A 17,516-nucleotide genomic window follows, 5' to 3' on the forward strand; every position below is an offset into this window, starting at 1 on the left:
GGTTTAAAATTCAAAACTGAAATACAAACCTCAAAGATAATTTTATAAGTTTTGTGAAAACTAGCAATGACATAGTGGAAACTCAGAATATGACTCTGTTTGAATGAAAGATGTGTGTTAGATTGCCCGACTGAAAGCTAAACAAATTAAACACAAGCACCTGGTGGGGCTCAGAGGAGCAATGTGAGAAATAGAGAAGCCTTTGTAACCTAGTGGAGCACATAGAACTGGCTCCTTGGACGACCAGAGGAGAGCAATTATCCTCTTGTCCTTGATGCAACATCCACCAAGATGACTCAACAAATATCCTTTCCTTGTATTGTCATGTAGTAGAGATGTGTGGGTCTTATTGTAAAATGCCAGAGCAACAAACAAAGTTTTGGTATTGTGTAGAACTTATGATGGGGTGTGTGGAGAAAAAATGAGAGTGGGGAAAGGAAGGGGTGAGGGTAGACTAGATAGGAACAAGTGGAGCACAGTAAAGGGAAAAGAGGATAAAGAGGCATATATATACTTTTCTCACTGAACCCTGCACTTTATCACTGCAGCATATTTTGCATTTGTATTAAATCCTGTCTCTAACTACTTTGTATGTGGGCATGCTCTCTGTCCTGAGCCTGTACCTCTGAACAGTAGCAAACTCTAAACTGGACCAGCTGATGAGTAGGACAAGAGTTCACTTAAGTCTAGTTGATGGATAGGGGGGGAGGTCTGAGTGCCAGCCTCTGGGGTCAGACCACAAGTCAAAGAGCTGAGAGTCTAGGGGCTGAGCAACTGAGGAGACCAAAATCTGGGGGCCAACTATGGGACAGTCCCGTGCTGTGTGTTTACATTGAATTTCAGTCCAGGTCAAATGGAGAGAGGAGAGCAGATGAGGTGGTCAGTGCTGTTCATACTTGCATGAAAACTGTTTGTGTTGGTGTGGGTAGAGGCATAGGCCTTTATCACTGTGCAATCCATGTGGCTGACCATATATGTATTGTTTGGATTGTGTGTGTGCGTGTACCTATTGGGAATACAGGCTTTACCTCTCTACTGACTGGACATGGGGACATGGAGCTGCAGGAGCCTTTTCTCTGTGGGTATAGGACAAGAGAAGTTCTGAAGTCCATCAGATTCATCTGCCTCTCTTACATGGCCCATGTAGCAGCACCTGTCTGACTCACCCACCAATATAGCACCATGACAGACTGAACCTTGTTGAAGTCTTTCCAACTCAGTAGGGTAAAAGAGATGAATCAGGTAACGAATTATAAAACTTTATAGTAAGGTAGGCTTCATTGCCTTTTCAACATGCAAAACAAACAGTTAATGTGTTTATTCTGTGGGGATTTTTGTTTGGTTGGTTGTTTTGTTTTTGTTTGGTGGTTGTTTTTTTTTTTAAAAAAAAAAAACAAGCAAAAAACCAACAAAAACAACAAACAGAAGGATAATATCAAGTCTGGACAATACAAAGTATTTTGCTGGTATTTCATGTGTTGTATTATGCTGAAAGGAACTTTGAGCTGAATGCAGCTTTTATCTTTTTATTGCACTTATTACATTTGGAGATCTGGAGTTACAATAACAAGGACAATATCCCAGCATCAATAAATGATTTTTTTATTATTTAGATATTCTGATGTTTTTAATTTTTTCTTTTCTTTCACACCTATAAATTTGAATAAACCATTATTTATGTTCGACCTGTTTAAAACTATATATACCTTGGAACTTTTTAGCAAGATAAATCTTACTATCATATTTGAACTTTTACTGACTTCAGAAGACAGTATTTGTGGTTTAGGTTTTACAGAGGTTTTTGAATGCTTATTTAGAACAAGTTAATATAAGTTTTCCAGTCAAGCCTGTTGCAAAATGCCGCTAATTGATATGCCATTTACCAGACTTCTAATTCTTTTTTAGAAATGGTCACGGTACTCACTAACTCCTTTTGTGCTCAGTTGTGGTTTTTAGTGTGCTTAATGTCTTAGAGAAAAAACAATCAAAACTGTAAAATTAGCTTTTCTTAGACAGCTCAATTGAGAATAAACTCTGTTCATGGGAAAATTATATTGTAGCACTGCATTCTTATTTAATTCGAAAAATAGGAACAGAGTTGAGAAATGTACCTTTTAATACACAATATGTAATACTATTTAAAGATTAAGTTTCATAAGTGTGTTTGTTGCTGGTGAGTATAATGTAATGTTCTACTAGAACTTGTTTTCAGAAAATTTGAATTTAAAAATCATCAGCATTACCTGAACTTGGATGCACAAAACTAGGATCTCAAGTGCTTAACAGTTAAGATTGGTTAAGACTGTAATGGTTAAGATTGTGTATCAGTTATTTTTGAAGATAAATTATGCTTTAGAAGCTTGTAGCTAAGTAGTGTTTAGATGCTATTGTAGATCTTTCAGAATGTCAGCATAATCCCATGTCAGACTACTGAGACAAATACAATTTTATTTATAACCAGTCTGCAGTACATATTCTGTCCAAAAGAACTTTTTAGAGCTCCTACACAGACACTACTCATTCTCTGAAAGTGAGAGCAAACTTAACATTCCACATACCAAACATAAATTATTGCAAACAATAATGAATAAATTGTTTTCTTGTATTAACACTAAATCAAGGTGTAATTACTGGAGTTCATAAAAGATCAGCAAATAATTAGAAACTTGGTTATTCAGGCTGATAGCAAAGACAAACTCTAAAACATCATGTTAATTTTTTTCATTTAGTGAATTTAATCATAATGTTATGTCAACACATTTACATACAACATTCATGGAATAGGCAGAGTGGTTGTCTCTGAAATTTGATTTTGCAATCAGAATGCACTTCTTTTTGCTCTTCACATTCTTTGTCACTTTTAATATTTTTGGTGATTCTTGAAATATTTGGTGCTGCAAATATGACCTGTCGTTTCAACAAATGGACTGATGGAATCTGTCATACTGGTGGAATTTACAGTAAATTCATTGCAGCACAAGTGAAAACATGAGAAATTTTATTGTTTTAAATACCTGAATGTAAGAGTCATCTCTTTTCATCAAAATACTATCTTGCTTTGAAGTACAAAAGAAGAAAGTTCATTTGTAACACTCTGCATAGTAGATTTAGTTAGAATACTTACATTAATATAAATTTGGTTTTAAGTATCCAAATGAGAGCAGAAACATTTTCAATCAAAATTGAAGCACCTGAGTACTTTTAAAATGTTGGGCTGTAAATCTTTTCTTAAGTAATATATGTTGAATAGTGTACTGACCTACAGAAGTTTTAGGAAGTCCAAAGTGACTTTTTTTTTCTTTATTCTATTTATTTTGAAAAATAAAAAAATAATGTTAGTTATTAAATCAGAGACCCTTACAACAGAACCTGTTACACAAAAAGGAAACATGCTGGTGTATTCAGCAAAGGTTCAGTAATTTGTCAAATACAACATTTGAGTTATATAATCGTCCTTTTCTGGTCACTGTCTTATTTAAACATGCTGACCACATATTTTTACAATAATATAGACTAAAATATGGCATTTTTTCTGAACTATATTACAGTGATTGATTGTTTCATTTGGATAGACATTTCTTTCTTCTTTGTAATGAGTTTTGTTGTACTTTTTAGCTTGCTAGTGTTTGACCAAGGACATTTTCCCTGTAATGGCAAACATGTTTCAGTGCCTATTTTGCTATGTTAAACCTAATACTTAACTTTGTTATTATGCCTATATGAATACTAACACTGTAATAAAAATCATTTTAATAGTCCTGTGAAGTATACCACATAAACCAAGAACATTTATTTTCATTGAAGGCTTGTGCTAATTTTTTATTAAGAGATACATTAAACATTAATACATCCAACCTCTGATTGAACCTTCAGAGTTGTCACATACAGGGATAGCTGAAGATTTATTATGCAATATAAAATTAGGCATATACAGTAAGCTTCATAATAAATGACCTTTGTGGACTCAAGATTGCCACACAGAATAGTTTCTTTTGTTGCGTAGTAGGAAAGGGTTTAAAAACAAAACAAAACAAATCAAAACAGAACCAAACCAACCAAATATGAAGACATAGAAGCTGGAATTTCTAAAGTGAAAAATATTCTCTAAGAAAATCCAGAGTTGTTTCCTGATGAGAAAACATTCTAGAAAATCTGTCTTTTACTGATGGAAAAACAAATATGGTAAATGATAGACAAACAGACTTGGGCAATGCTTTCTTGACATGCTATAGATAGGAATACTGCTAAATGGTGAAATAGTAAATCTGACCAACTTTGATTTTTGTAATATATGAAGAAATGTTTGTTAAAGATTTATTAAAAAACTCACTTGATATTTCTCTGGTGCAGATAATATATAAATTAATGGAACACTAAATACCTTGGTAGAAGTAAATATGTACTAAGTAGTAAGGAACAATATAAAAGGAAAGAAAGGTTAGCTTTTTTGTAGAGTATTTAGATCGTTACTTATTCTTATCTCTGTCTTTTCTATTGATTTAAATACACAGCTGGAAGGCCAAAAGACAATTGTTCAGCAGCACAGGCAGCCTTCAGTAGACAATCAGAATGTGCCTACAGCTGAAGAGTCTCTCTGTTGTGATGGCTTTGTCATTCTTAAATCTGATTTCACAGAACTTGAAAAGAAGGTACGTCAAAGCTTTAATGCAGCTCAGCCACAAAATAGGAGCGACAAAAGATCTCATAACAAAACGATCAAAAGCAGCATGCAAAGTATTTTGAAACTGATATTGGGTATGAAGCCTAAATAAATTTTGATTTTATTTTCTTCTTACTGTAGAAACTGCATGAATTACACTGAAGTACATTTATACCTGATGAGGAAAAAACACAGAGTAAACCACCACTTTTTTCCTGATTAGTACACTGTAAAAATATGATATGACTTTTATGACCTAACACCTAGAATTATTATGAAGGAAGATATGCCATTGTGTAGCTCATGTTTATACTGAGAAAATTAATAGACCTGGGTATAGATTTTGTTTACCTTTGAAGCATAGAAAATGGGGCAGGGTGTGAGAGTGTCATGTTTCTCTCTATTTAAATTCAAACATTATAAAAAATAGCTTTTCAAAGTTACCACTTTAAGGACCGAACTTTTATTACAGAATATTTAGATCTATTTATTTATACCAGAATAAATAACATTAAAATACAATTAAAACTATCAAGCCAGGGCTATTTTACAGAATAGCGTTGATTCCTTTTCCTCCATGAAATGAATTGGTAATGCCTTTGATGTAAGTAATGGGCTAGTGAGGTGTTACTGGAATTGTGTACAGTGCTGTTTACAATCTTTGACAATCTCACCTCAGAAGCCCTCCACTATTTCACGATAAACTAGTGGCAGATTATCTAAATAATCAGTAATAGTATGCACTACTACTACCCATGATGCATTTGGTTAAGGCATAGAGGCTTCACTGTGAGGTAATTATTTTGTGTTATTTAATAAAAATGAAAATATCTACTTATTGCAGTCAACTGGAAGATGGAATAAATGTTACAAACACTATTGAAATTATCTAATAATTTCTAATTGGGTAACAATACCAACAGCAACTAGTAAATTAGGAAAAATGTAATTTTAATAAAAAATTTACAGAAACTAGGATTATTCAATTGATGAACACTTGTGTCCACTCTATGTAGTATGCATAGACCACACCATCCAAGTTTATCTGCTTCTGGGTAACTGCTTTGCTGAGGAAAGAGGGAAAATAAGTTTACCTGAGTGCACACACATCTTCAAGGCAATTTCTCAGCCTGAGTTGGTTTTGTCTAGATACCATGTGTATGCAATATAACCTAGATCATAATGTCTCCAAATTTTCACTCACTGTAAAGAAGGACAGTTGTGAAAAGTGAAATTTCATTAACTTTAGTTTTCAGCTGGGGTAAATGTCACTTCAAAACTTACACTTTGCTATAGCTCATGAAAAATTTCAGTTTTGTTTTAGTTTGTTTTTTTTTTTTTAAACATACTTGGAACATTTCTACAGTGTCTCAATATGAGATCCACAGCTACTAAAAATAAGAATCTGGAGAAACCACTTCTTGTCTCTGGATGGGCTCTTGATACACATTTACAAAAACTGAATAGCTTGACTGAACCATGGTACAAGTTACCACTGTGAATGGCAGCACTTTCAAAAATATGCCCTACTTATGTTTTCATTTGGAATAGTTAGCAGTAATTTATTTTAAGTTCCTCATATGTGCTGCTGTATTAACAAGAAATGATAACTCCTCTTGCCTGACAAAGGCAAAACAGTAATGAGGAACAAGTCTGTTTTATTTTGTGGTCATCCAAAATATTTAAGTGACACAAAACCTTTGTTTTCCATTATTAGACATACAATAGATTAGACTAAAAGGAAAAAAACAAATGCAGTTGAAATAACAGGTAAGTCAACTGTCTATCTTATGAGACTTTAGTGTCATGGATTGTTCTTACTTTCAATATCTTGCCAGTTACTAAATGGTGTTCTTTCCTCTGGTCAGGTTTTTTTTGGTATGGTCTGAGTAGCGGCAGCTGAGGAGAGTGCCAGAAAAGAAACTGTTCAAAATATGATGTAAGAACTCTCAAATATTTTGTACATTCTTTTGCTCTATGAAATGTAATATCGTATATGTATAAATAATTCAAGGTATATTATTACATGTAAGAATATGGGAATCTGAGTGGTGCATAACTTGTGGATTTTTATTTTATCCATCTTAAAGACCAATTCATTATTTTCCTTTAGTATTGCAAAACTTTGTCATTTGGCTGTGAAATATGGATTTATTGGTAAAGGAATTAATATCTTGTGATATAGTCAGTCAAATGAGACTTTTGTATTCTTGGCTTAAAACAGAAAATTTTGATTCTGTCTTTTTTTTTTTTTTTTTTTTAATTCCCTTTATATACCTTTGTTATAAATAAGGAAGTAAAGATAGAGTGGCTGTAGGGATCTCTATACAGCACAAATATTCTCTACTTATTTGTGTGGAGAAAATGGTCATGTCTCTACAATGGAGCTAAGAGCTCATTGCCAAGCTCTAGGTGACTGTGTTAATACAAGTGTAGTCAGAGGTCTATATCCACATACATTTCTCAGCAGTGTCCCATCTCCCTATCAGGAAAAAATTACATACCCTTGCCCTTCCATGAGAAGAAGACAAAGCAAATTATTTTGATTGCTGAGGGAATTAGGACTGCAAAGCATGTTACCAACTGCACTTGCTCCACGTGATGGACCTGACAAATTATCAGTCAAGGTCAAGATATGAATATAAATATTTTTGCTTTTCTGCTCCTCATCAAGAAGCAGATTGCAGCTATAATTCCTAGCTTTTATATAGTCATTCTCCTCCCTTTTTTTTCACCCTTGCTCCTATACCCATTTAAAACCTTTCATAATAAATGTCATGGCTATTACATATTGCAGACAAAATGGATGAATGTGAAGAATCGTATCAGAAATGCCCAAATCCCTCTAATACTTTGCCTACTGCTGGACTTTTCAATTTACTCTTTTTGAGCAGTTTGTTTGAGAAGGAAGAACGGAATGATGGAGGTCTGGCTCAGTTTCAGCCAGCTAAATTAGTAACTAGGATGAACAGGGAGCTTGCATTTCCAAAGTTTTCCTTTGTCATTCGCATTTTTTTCTTTAGCTCTTCTTAGCAGCAGAATGGCAACAAAATTGCCTCAATGGCAGATGTAATATCTTGATACCAAGATTCTGGAAACACTCATTGTAGATTTGGGATATAGGAAGCTTAGATTTCTTTTCCTTTTTGTTACTAATAACAGAGTCCTTGGAAAAAAGATGAAACACAACGGAATGGAAATTTCCTCCTTGTAGCATCTCATAGTCTTTGTTTTTTCTTACAAAGTTATACAGGAGATTGCAGTTGACTTTTCTCAGTTGTGTGTCGATTTGGACTGTTGCTATACTTCTTAGAAAAGTGATAATTTTAATTTATAGAGATTTTAATTAGGTCTCCTCAGATGTACTTCAACAATTAAAAATCCCCTGAAGAAGTTTATTCTGATTGATGAGTTTGTGTATTTTGTTTACCCATGGGGTTTTGGAATTTTTTTGTGATCATAGAAACTTTTGAATACACTGATTCACTCAATAGAAGTGAAGCTGCTGCAGCAGCTGGCTCCATCCTCATGGCACTCACCCTTTATATATTTATAAACATTAATGAGGTCCCCCCTTAGTCTCCTCTTCTCCAAACTAAAGAGACCCAGCTCCCTCAGCCTTTCCTCATAAGGGTGGTGCTCCACTCCCTTAATCATCTTCGTTGCCCTACGCTGGACCCTCTCCAGCAGTTCCCTGTCCTTCTTGAACTGAGGGGCCCAGAACTGGACACAATATTCCAGATGTGGTCTCATCAGGGCGGAGTAGAGGGGAAGGAGAACCTCTCTCGATCTACTAGCCACCCCCCTTCTAATACACCCCAGGATGCCATTGGCCTTCCTGGCCACAAGGGCACAGTGCTGGCTCATGGTCATCCTGTTGTCCACCAGGACCCCCAGATCCCTTTCCCCTACACTGCTCTCTAATATGTAATTTCCCAACCTATACTGGAACCTGGGGTTGTTCCTGCCCAGATGCAGGACTCTACACTTTCCCTTGTTAAATTTCATTAGGTTATTCCCCGCCCAACTTTCCAGCCTGTCCAGGTCCCGCTGGATGGCAGCACAGCCTTCTGGCGTGTCAGCCACTCCTCCCATCTTAGTGTCATCAGCAAACTTGCTGGCAGTGCACTCTATTCCCTCGTCTAAATCGTTAATGAATATATTGAATAATATTGGCCCCAGTACTGACCCCTGAGGCACTCCACTAGATACTGGCCTCCAACTAGACTCCGCACCATTGACTACCACATCTACATCTACATCTACATCTACATCTACATCTACATCTACATCTACATCTACATCTACATCTACATCTACATCTACATCTACATTTATAAGTGCCTAGCCACACAGATCAATGCAGACAGAAAACACAGCACTCACACAAACAAAACCTACACCAAATGCCTTATCCTGTTTCTCTGACTGAAAGGACATATAATGTGGAATACAATACTTATTTCAGTGCTGGGTTTGTTGTGTTGTTTTGTTGTTGGTGGTGCAGTTTGTTTGTTTGTTTTCTTGTTTTGGAAAGAGGAGCTGACTGGTTGTTCTGGACTTCAAAATGAGCTTTTGTATCTGATAGTCAAGTTAAGGAGTTCTGGAGTTCTTCAGGAAAGTCCAGTCTGTAATTTGAGATTTCTAAGGCACATATATATTAGAGAGACAGAAGATCACCTCAGTGTTGTTATTTCTGTTTTGATTTCTAATGGAATCATTACTGGGGCCAGTTCTGTTTAATATCTTTGTCAGTGATCTGGACAAGGGGATCAAGTGTTCCCACAGTAAGTTTAGGATGACACTAATTTGGGTGGGAGTGTTGATCTGCTTGAGGGTAGGAAGGCTCTACAGAGGGATCTGGGCCAGCTGGATGGATGGGCTGAGGCCAATTGTATGAGGTTCAACAAGGTCAAGTGCTGGGTCCTGCACTTGGGTCATAACAACCCCATGCAACACTACAGGCTTGGGGAAGAGTGGCTGGAAAGCTGCCCACTGGAAAAGATCTGTAGGTGCTGGTCAACAGCTAGTTGAATATGAGCCAGCAGGTGTTCAAAAAGGGCCAACAGCATCCTTCCTTGTACCAGAAAACGTGTGACCAGCAGGACTAGGGAAGTGATTGTCCCCCTGTACTTGGCACTGGTGAGGTCACACCTTGAATACTGTGTTCAGTTTTGGGCCCCTCACTACAAGAAAGACATTGAGCAAAGTGGAAAGTGCCAACAGTCCACAGGATCTTGGTCCTACTGCTTAACATGTCTGCATCGTGGGCCAATGAGAGTGATGCTCACCTGGATCTGGACCTGAGAAAGAAGGAAGAGCTGGTGAGGGATGTGAACATCAGTGTCCACCTTGGCTGTCATGACCAGGAGACAGTGGGGTCCCAGGCACCAGAGGGGAGGGAGGAAGGCCAGCAGCAGAGCACAGGCTGGTGGGTTCCAGAGGAGAAGACTTTGTCAAACTGGGGGTGCTGATTCAGGTGGTGCCATGGGAAGAAGCTCAGAAGGGTGAAGGAGCTCAGGAAATCTGATCAGCCTTACAGGACAACCTGCTCCAAGCACAAGAATGATCTCTCCAAGTACCCTTGTAAAGAAGTATTTATGTCGTGAGGCTGCTCGTCTGAACTGTTGGAGCTCCAGGGCACAAAGGCAGCACACAGGAGGTGGAAGCAGGGGAAGCTGCAAAGGAGAAACTTTGAAACCTTGTCCATGGATGTGGGGATGATGCCCTGGACTCGATATCTGCAGGGGAGGCTGAGGGCAGCAAGATGAGCTGACACAGCTTCCTTACAGAAAAAGACCAGGGTAACATAGACCTGCTGCTGAACTTTGTAAGAATAGAATCAGACAGAACTGAGGTTCTTCATGGCTTCTTTGCCTCCATCTTTACCAGCAAGGTCTCCTGGGACTTTGTTCCTGAAGACAGAAGTCTGGAGAACATCCAGCAGTGGATGGGGCTCAAGTCAGGGGTGACCTGAGCAAACTCAGACACCATTACAGAACAGGACATGGTACACCTTTTGGACAGAATTACCCCCAGATCATCCTCCTTTCATAACTTTTCTCCTTCTTTCTTCCTGGTGAGAGGTGGAGGTGGCATGGGTTACAAAGAAGGCCAAGGAACAGATCCCAGGTCAGTGCAAAGGCACAAAGGAAGCCAGAATCTTTATGTTTGCGCACTGACACACACTGTCACCTGCATTTCCAGTCTCTGCAGTCCCAACCGTGCAGCAGAGTCTGGAGTTCTGAGCTCCCTTCATCTGCCCTGCGTGACACGTGAACTACCCCAGTCAAATGTCTGGTTTTGATTCTCTTCACAGAGTTTGGAGAAGGGCAACGAAGCTGGTGAGGACTCTGGACCACAAGTATTATAAGAAGCAGCTGGGGGAACTGGGGTTGTTTAGTCTGGAAAAAAGGAGGCTGAGGGGAGATATTATCACTCTCTACAACTACCTGAAAGGAGGTTGTAGCATGGAGGGTGTTGGTCTCTTCTCCCAAGCAACAAGTAATAGGATAAGAGGAAATTACATCAAGTTGCACCACGGGAAATTTAGATTGGATATCGCAGCTATAGTTCCTAGCTTTTATATAGTGATTCTTCATTCATTTCTTCACTGAAATGGTTGTGAAGCACTAAAAGAGGCTGCCCAGGGAAGTGGTTGAGTCACCATCCCTGGAGTTCTTTAAAACACCTGTAGATATGGTGCTTAAGGACATGGTTTAGTGGTGGACTTGGCAGTGCTAGGTTAATGGTTGGACTCAATGATCTTAAAGGTCTTTTCCAACCTAAATAATTCTACGATTCTATGATTCTGTGATTCTATTAATAGTCTGAGCTTGTACATGCTGTTTGATTTTTTTTTTTCCCCCAGTAATTTCTCTCTTTTCTAAAGGAATTATCAGCCTTTGAGTAGCCTTTGAGTAGAATGGGTTCTGTTGACACATCTTTGTTTCAGTGAAAATTCAAAAATTGAATCTATACTGTCATAGACTATGGAGGATTTTAGAATTATTCTTAGTGATGAGAACTTTCATAGATCCTGGCGGAATTTGGTTTATTTGTTGTCTAACCAACTCAGTAAAGTAACACCTGAACCTTTTAGGATCAGTAGTTTCTCCGTACCTAACGTTTCACACTCATCTTCACTTTGATTGTCTCCAAGTGTGATTACACTCAGTGTACTTTCTCACCAACTAGTAGGTCACTGTTTTTCAGACTGTTGGGTTTCTCAGCTGTGGTGGGGAAATCAGCTCAGCGTTCACAAGAAATGCCCCTTCACCTACCCTGGTTTCCTTGAGCAATGATATAAAGTGTGTCTGTAGTGGAATGGCAACATTTTTTGAGCATCTTTGTTGTATATGGGCCCTGGATTCAAGAGGAGAAGACTGCATTTCAGTATTCTAGAGCCTTACCTTTGCAGTTCAGGCAAAGCATTCCTATTACATATCCCAAGTTTGCACATGCAGTCAATGACAGCTAACTCAATAACCCTTTACGAAGTCACTAAGGGAATATTTGCTCCCTGGTATTCTTGGTGTTCTTGATGAGAACCACCAATCTCATTTAGATCTGCTTGCTTCCCACTAGGAAAAGAAGGCATCAGTTCTTGTGCTTCCATTTTCATGAGCATACAGGCTCTTTTGGGAGGAAATTCCTTATTACTCCATCATTACATTTGTGTATATATTTCTGTTATTTCCACCATAATCTGATGTTCTGGTTCAGATGGAAAAGGAATCTGACTGCTTTGCTATGGCAGAACATAGCATAACACCCGGTAATTGCACCTGTAGTCCAATTTCAGTTCTCTTTAAAGTCTTCCAATGTTTTTATGGTTTTATTTCTGTGGTTAATGTAAAACTGAAACAATGCCAAATGCATTCCATAATATGTTCATACTAAATGAGAGACTGTGACTTCGAGTGTTAACTTCAGCAAGCACTACAATGGAAAAACTTCTTAGATCTCTAGTGATAGGACATTTATGAATATGTGAATGCTCTTTCACTTGAAGAATTGTAACTGCTGGCAAGTAATCTCTTTGTCCTTGTGTACCAGGATTAGTTTTTTTGTAATTTGTACAGTTACTTAATTTTGCTAAATTGGTTCAAACACCCTATTTTTCCTATCAGTGTGTTTTTGGCATTTATATACTCAAATATCTAACTGGAACCCATCTTCAACTTAGATTATGTTTTGGCCATTGTTACTCCATAAAAATAGCAAGATATATGAGTGCATACATAAAGACACTGGTATAAAGTCTCATCAAAAAAATATTCTCCTGTGAACTGAGGTCCAACAGTTACACTTCTGGAGTGTGAAGACTTAAAATCTTCACTATTAATATTAAATGAATATTTAATTTTGTGGTTTAGTCCTGTGAAGTATGAAAGTATTTCTAAAAATCACACCAAATAATGCAAAATAACTATCACACTTCCCACATTTTTGTTCTTTGGTTTCACTATATTTCTAAAGTGATGACAGCCTACATGTCAAATATTTCCAGGGTACTGTAAGCCACTTTTACCCAAGGCATTCAAAGAGGACATATATGCAAAGAGAGTGAGTTAATTTCATAAGTCACTGATGACAGCATAACCACTGAGTAGCATAACAAAACAGAGCAACAAGTCAATTATATGTTGTCATCACTAACGTGTGAAACTACCTTCTTAATTCTCCCTCCTCCAGCCAGGACCATGTTCTTATTTACAGCACAGAAGATTTACTCTATAATTCAATGTGTCACTTCAGGGAATTTGTAGGAAAAAAGTAAACAGAGACAGACATTTGACATTGTCCAGAATGTTAAATAGACCCTTTTCCATTTTACAGGAGCAGCTCTTCTGTATATGTATTTTCAAATTAGAGATAATTACAATTTGAATTAACCAAATGACAAGTAAAGCAAGACTTCAAGTTCATTTTCAACTGAGTTTCAGTTTCTGTCATCAAGAAAATGAAAGCTGGTGGCATCCACAAGTGCATGAATTTTATGAGGAGCAAACTGTAATTATATTAAATATTTATAGTGTGGTGACTGGATGGCTATGACTGGTAATAGAATACAGAACCTTTAACCTCTGAGTGACCAGTTTCAGTCTGACCTCAGTCAGTTGTGACTGAAGGTTGCTGCCATGTGACAGTTATCAGTGGCTCATGTGAAATGTGTTGCTAGTCTTAGCCTAACTCCAGGTGAATAGGTGGTGATCCCTGTGGGCCAGGATTGAATCATGTCAGCAGGAGAGTACAGGGAGTGTTTCTCTCAGGCAGCTATACTTTTACTCCCCTGAATCAGATACTGGAGCATCTACACATCTACAAACAACACACTGCCTTTTTTTTCACATGTAAATGAAACAGTAAATCTACATCTGTTACTGCTCTGAAATTTATTCACAGCACATAAACTCTTGCTATTTTTCTCTTCATTGATGTGATGTTATGCGGTTTAAAATTCCTTATCTTGATATGATAGATTAATTGTTTACTGTAATGTGTATATGTATATGGATGTAGGTAGCTGGCTAGAACTTATGCAATAATATGAATATATCTAGATGTTTGGATAAAGATAGCATAGGAGAAGTTCACACTAACTAATTGTTTAACTTTTAATCTCCTCCTTTTAATACTAAACTGCTATTTGATATTGAAAAAGCACTACTTTTAAAAAAATGAAAATGCAAAGAGAATATTTTGCATACAGGATTTCTTTGCTGGTAAAGTCATAGTACAATAGTCTTATATATTTTAAGGTTTAACTACTGTAGGAAGTATTGAAGTACTTTGTGAGTTTTAACCATTTTATGTAAACCATTCCTTATCATCAAAGGGTTATCTTCTGACATTGCACAGGGATAGAACTATACAGTAAATAATGAATTGTGGGATGCAGCCAGGCTTGCAGAAAATAACTATTTGAGGGATGGTGCATGAACAGAAAGCTGTAATTTTGACAGGTGGCAAGGTGTCGTGTCACCAAGCCCTTCTAAAGCCTCATATCTCATACCTATTGATTAATGGCTCTAATTAAGGAATGAAATCAAGCATGTGAAGACAGGGGATCGCTTTAGGTCCTTGTTTGGTAGTTTTCTCTTCCTGGCGCACAACTCATCCATCTAAATATCACTGCTCTTTCATTTATTACAGTTGGATGATACCAAAAAGGAACTGGAGGAGGTGCATGCTGATCTTGTCATGGTCATGCAGGAACTTGATTTGGCAAGAGCTGAGGTAAAGCAACGTGTGTGAGCATTGTCTGAATGAATGTTGCAATACCAGCTGGTTAGTTGTCCCCTTTGTGGTGGTGGTTAGTGAATGCTTCTTTTATATATATATATGCATATATATATATATATATACTTAACATAAGAAGGGAATTTTATTCTTACTGTCTAGTTTTCCCCCTGCTGGTATAGATTACCTGTTTTCAGTGACAGTATTGTATATTTGCATATATTTAAGCTCAGGATACAGCTCTTCATACGTAAACCTGCAAATTCCATTCATTCATGCTCACTTCGTTTAAATACAAAACTTCAAATTAAAGTTTCAAATTAAAAACCAAAACAAAATGACACTTTAATAATGTGCATCTTGGTATTGCAAAAAGAAGGAATGAAATAGAGGAGTTTTGCTGATATATCTACTTCATTCAGTAATCATGGTTAGTATCAGCTGTATAGCAAGTCTGCTTATAACAGGGAAATGTTGATTCTCCCCACTGATATTATTACATGTTCCAACTTGATTTCAAATAGTCTGAAAACCTACAGCTGCATTTCTTAGATGCAGGAAGCTGCTAACAGGAGCAGTAATATGGGGAAAAAAAAGATTTATAAGGCAGTAAAACATTTGTATAGTTAGACACAAATCAAATTAATTCTAGAGTACTAAAAGTTTAGAAAACTAATTATTGAATGAGAATTATTATTTTTAATATTCCCCCTTCAATGCAAATTATCAATAACAAATATATTAAGCTCTTTGACTTCTGTTGAAAATTTCCTTCAAATGTATTCTAGTTGCACTAAAATATATCTCATTATCTTATTTTGTTAGGTAATAATCTTGGAACAAAACTCACCCAATAATTGGAGACTCGTACCTTTGTAAGCAGACGAAAATAATGCAAAAATATTTGTATTAACTTATTAAAAAACTTCAGAGTTAAGCCTGATCATTAAGTTTGTTGAATTTTTACTCAAGAGCTAAACCACAATATTCTGAAATATTTCTAATGAAGTGACAGAAATACAACTTATTAAAATAAATAATCTGCCATATGGATGGTGTTAATTAATTTTAATTTACCCAAGTATATTCTAAGCAGTGATAATTTCCTATATGCAGTTTGAAAAATAGATTTAATGGATTCAGTAGGTACAAAAAGTTTCCGTATGTTTTTACTTTTACACAGATATAGTCATTTGTCTCTTAGTTCACAAATCTGTGCAAATCCTAGCATTATAATGAATATCTGGTAATGACTTAATGATATTAAACACGTGAATATAATCCAATGCTAGTTTCTTTATTTATTTTTTTGTTTTCTGTTTTGGATTCTACTGCTGTAACACCAGCATGTAATGTTCAATAGTCCCAAAAGATATAGAGTGGGATGCTGACTGTATTATATGAAGGGAATACTTAGATTCAGGTTTTGTCATGAGCATGTGCTGTACGATATATTTTATCATCTTGAGGAATTATGTTATGCTAAGGAACTTTAAAAAAGTTTCTTTGCCTTCATTTGTTTTGTTAGCTTTTCTGTAATGTTTTTTATAAATTAACATTACATATTGTCTCATCTCTTTTATTTATATTTTAAGAGCCTTTATTTAAGATTAGAAACAACAATAAAATCATTGCTTACTGAAGCAAGCAGACTTTGAATCCAGCTATGCACATTAGAAGGATGTTACACACTGCACACTTTTAATAATGATCATTTAGAAGATAATTTTAGCATCCACACAAGGGAAAAATGGATTTTTGATGAGTTCTTATATGACCATATGTGGTATTAGTCAGTGTGAGGTATTGCTAGCGAGCTCATTGCTTTCAAAAATCAAAGTTAAATGGTTCATCTATCATCAGAATTTGTGTCTGGGCGACTTGTCTGAACATCAGTATGATTTATGGTTTGAATTGGAGGAGTCAACCATGCATGTTTCTTAGTTTATCGTTTTATGCTGTCTTCAATTAAATGTCTATAAACACAGTGATGGCTTTATGACATTGTCCATCAATAAAGACTATCAGATTTTGCATGAGAATATGTAATTTTAAGAAAAAATAATGACCTTTTGACTTCCATGCACCCTGTTGTACACATGATATATACGGCATGTTTAGACTTCAGTTTTTATCCCAGATCCGTTTGATTTTAATCTTGCAGACTAATTAAGACAGTGGCCATATTTTATTTAACATAATTCACATAGACTACTCTCTAGGATTTTTTGATGAAACTATCAAATAGTGATATATTCTGTAATCATAGTAAGATATAACAGGTGCATGTCTCTAAAAGTATTTAGAAAATATATTGTTTTAATTGTACTAAAACAAATTGAAAGTGATATCAGGACAGTTTATGGCATATTGATTCAGAACTTGATTATTTTACCATTTCAAGTTTTGTGTTTGTTTTTTAGGACAAAAGAATGCATACATTAAAACGAAATTAAACCATTCTGCAAAATGAATGAATACTAGAAAAACATAGGCTCTCATTTTATTCAGGACATTGAATAATGATACTTTCAGTCTTCATATTTATGAATTACGGTATAGTATACACAGTGGCAGCATATGGAGGTTGAATCATTTTCTGCACAGCTGT

The 17,516-nt window shown here is 36.3% G+C and overlaps 1 long non-coding RNA gene across 1 annotated transcript; it reads left to right on the plus strand.

The window, feature by feature from the left end:
• Positions 1-1,021: 1,021 nt before the first annotated feature.
• LOC135578657 (uncharacterized) lies at positions 1,022-15,054 on the plus strand. Its single transcript, XR_010470632.1, has 4 exons — positions 1,022-1,224; positions 4,512-4,649; positions 6,529-6,599; positions 14,819-15,054. It is a non-coding gene; the product is annotated as an uncharacterized LOC135578657 (long non-coding RNA).
• Positions 15,055-17,516: the final 2,462 nt, after the last annotated feature.

The sequence above is a fragment of the Columba livia genome, chromosome 2, assembly GCF_036013475.1.
Source record: "Columba livia isolate bColLiv1 breed racing homer chromosome 2, bColLiv1.pat.W.v2, whole genome shotgun sequence".
In the NCBI taxonomy this organism is placed as follows: Eukaryota; Metazoa; Chordata; class Aves; order Columbiformes; family Columbidae; genus Columba; species Columba livia.